The sequence below is a fragment of the Silene latifolia genome, chromosome 5 (genome assembly GCF_048544455.1).
Source record: "Silene latifolia isolate original U9 population chromosome 5, ASM4854445v1, whole genome shotgun sequence".
NCBI lineage: Eukaryota > Viridiplantae > Streptophyta > Magnoliopsida > Caryophyllales > Caryophyllaceae > Silene > Silene latifolia.
In genome coordinates this window covers 65,547,728-65,550,773 of record NC_133530.1, presented here as the reverse complement: position 1 = coordinate 65,550,773, position 3,046 = coordinate 65,547,728, and the positions used below count along the sequence as shown (strand labels likewise).

The 3,046-nt window shown below is 38.9% G+C and overlaps 1 non-coding gene across 1 annotated transcript; it reads right to left on the bottom strand.

The window, feature by feature from the left end:
• Positions 1–2,341: 2,341 nt before the first annotated feature.
• Positions 2,342–2,448, bottom strand: LOC141658007 (small nucleolar RNA R71). Its single transcript, XR_012548918.1, has one exon. It is a non-coding gene; the product is annotated as a small nucleolar RNA R71 (small nucleolar RNA).
• Between the last annotated feature and the right edge of the window lie 598 nt (positions 2,449–3,046).

Genomic DNA, 3,046 nt, shown 5'->3' with positions numbered 1-3,046 from the left:
CTTGGTAGGAAAGGAGTAAGAATCTTGCATTTTCATGGCAAAACGAGGCTAAATTGATCGTATTCAATGACCAAGCATCAAGGAGAGACAAGACTAGAAGGCCTTTGTACATAGCATAGTAGAAGAGCATTGTTGAGAAAGGATCCTTGAGTCCCCAAGGAAATCCCCAAGGAATTCATGAAGAAAAGGGAAGAAAAGAAGAAGAATTGACGCTGCCAGACAATCCGAACGGATTGTATACAATCCGCCCGTCCGTCCAGCCCAATCCGAGCGTCCCTCAAAGGAATCCGCTCGGATTCCCCTCGCCAATCCGAGCGTCTTGCCCAAGGATCCGCTCGGATTCCTCAGCCAGATCCGGCCGTCCCGACTCCCATCCGCACGGATTTCATGACAAAGACGTTTTCATTCTTCAAAGCTACGATTAGAGAAGCCCTTCTCTCGAAAAATACCGAGTCTCCTTGCTCAACTTAAAAGTGTAATTACTAGTTTAGCCCTTAGTTAACCCTAATGCATCCTCCCTAATTTTCACTATAAATACCCCATTAGGCTAATTAGAGGAGCATATTCTTATTATCAATAATTAGTGTAGTTAATATCAATCAAATCTCTCTTCAATATTGTAATCAAGTATTAATCAAGTTTTAATCCAAGTTTTAGTTCTTTAATCTCTCTCTTGTTCTTCCTTTATTTTTGGGTAATTGAAGATTATTTGGATTATTATTGGGAGATTGACAACCTCTCAATCTAGGATTCAAGTACTTCTATTATTCTTGCTTTATTATTGGAATCATTAGTAGGTATAATCTCTTAATCCCTTTTTAATTATTGCTAATTACTTTCATTTATTCATCATGTTTCATTATGTTAGTATGATTGACAACCTTTCTAGCATGATCAATATGATAATGAGTGAGTAGTCTCTTAGCTAGGGTTTAATGGGTGATTAGGGGAAACCAACATGGGGAATGATTCATGCTTAAATTAATATGCTTTCATATATTATTTGCTTGCTTGTTTTGATCTTAATACATGCACATGTTATATTTGATGAAATGCTAAGCCTATGAATCCTTGCATTTACTATCATCTTCTATCCTTTCAACTTGACTTGTAAGACATAACCCAACTCGAGTCTTGTTAGACCATGCATGTGTTGAGTAGGAAAGATTAAGTCGACTTGTAGGTGTTGTACAATCTAATCGATTCGGCTCCGGGACCCAAACTTTCCTAGGATTGTAAGATATAACCCAACTCAATCCATCACAACAATAATTGCTTGCTTATAATTTGAGAACATGTTTGTATGATCATATCCCATGATTCCCCTATGAACCCATGACACCCTAGTGCCTTTAATCAATTGTTTACACCCCTTATTTTATTCATCTTGCTAGTTTATTTTCATTGCTATTTTAGTTTAGTAACCTTCTACATCAACCCAATTTGTGACACCCCTTAGACACTACTAGTTACAATAGAATTCTCATTTCAATACCCGTCCCTTGGGATCCGACCTTTACTTGCCTCTTTACTAATTGTAGAGTTGTTTGTGAAGTATAAATTGTGTTTTGTATCGACCATTGACCAACGACCACATATGCTTAATTGTGAACACAAAATGGCCTCGACCAAAAATGGCGCCGTTGCTGCGGGACGGTGTTTAATTGATTTAAGATTTCTTTTATTGTTATTAGTTGTGTCTTTTTCACCTTGGGGAAGTAAAACTCCTCAAGGTTCGTTCTAATTGTTTTTGAGTTGTTTGATATTTTGCATGTCTAGAAGGTTACAAAGAGATTTGTTACCTTTTGACCGTGAAATCGAAAGAACCTTGACGAATAATAGGAGACTTGTTAGGAGGAATTTGGGAGGTGTTGGTGAAGTTGTTCAACCCACTAGTGAGTTTGTCAATCCTTTCGCAATAGAAGGAGAAGAAAACCCATTAAACAATACCACACAAAATCCACCTACAATGCCTAAATTCTCGTCACACTCTATACCCACCGAGGAGGATTTACCAAATGGTACTCCTACCCCACAACATCTCACCGGTAACTTTATTGCCAAGTCCGCCTTCATCCAACTAGTTGAGAGGAGCCAATTCGGGGGAATGCCTAGTGAGGACCCTCATTCTCATATGGAAACCTTTTGCGATTATTGTGAAGCTATCTCTCAAACGGGCGTGACTCAAGACCAAATAAGATGGGTCTTATTTCCTTTTTCGTTAATCGGCACCGCAAAGCAATGGTTGAAGGGCCTTGATAAGGCCACCCTTGGAATAGATTCTTGGAAGAAGTTGGCTCTAGCTTTCTACAAAAAATTCTACCCACCGGAAAAGACTAACATGCTAAGAGCTCAAATTACGGGTTTTAAGCAAAGGGATGAAGAATCTTTGTATGAAGCTTGGGAGCGGTTCAAAGGTATTTGTCGCTCATGTCCTCACCATGGACTTAGCGAATGGTTTTTAGTGCAACAATTTTGGAATGGTTTATATGAAGATTCAAGGAACATTCTCAATATGGGATCAAATGGAATGTTCACCGAAGTTGATGACAATCAAACATGGAACAAGATTGAGGAAATGGCGGTCCCTAATTCACAATATAGTAGACCTCGCAAAACTACTAGAGGAGGAAAGTATGAAGTGGACTCCGTTACTCAATTGGGTGCTCAACTTAGTGCTCACATTGACACAATCAACTTGAAGTTTGAACAAGCTATGGCTAGACTTGAGGAAAACTCAAAATCATCAAAGCATCATGTCAATGCCATGACGGCATCCTCATCAATCCCAAGCGGGATATGTGAGAATTGTGGAACCTTGGGTCATGACTCAAGTGAATGTAGGGGAACAACCGAACAAGTTAATGCTTTCCAAGCTTACAAAAGTGGTACCCCTTATTCAAATTTTTACAATGAAAACACCAAGTTCCATCCAAATCTCTCATACAAAAGCCAAAATGTTCAAAACCCTCAAACAACATACACTCCACCACCCATGAGAAATCAAAATCAAAGACCCTTTTACAATCAAAACCAAGGTTACCAA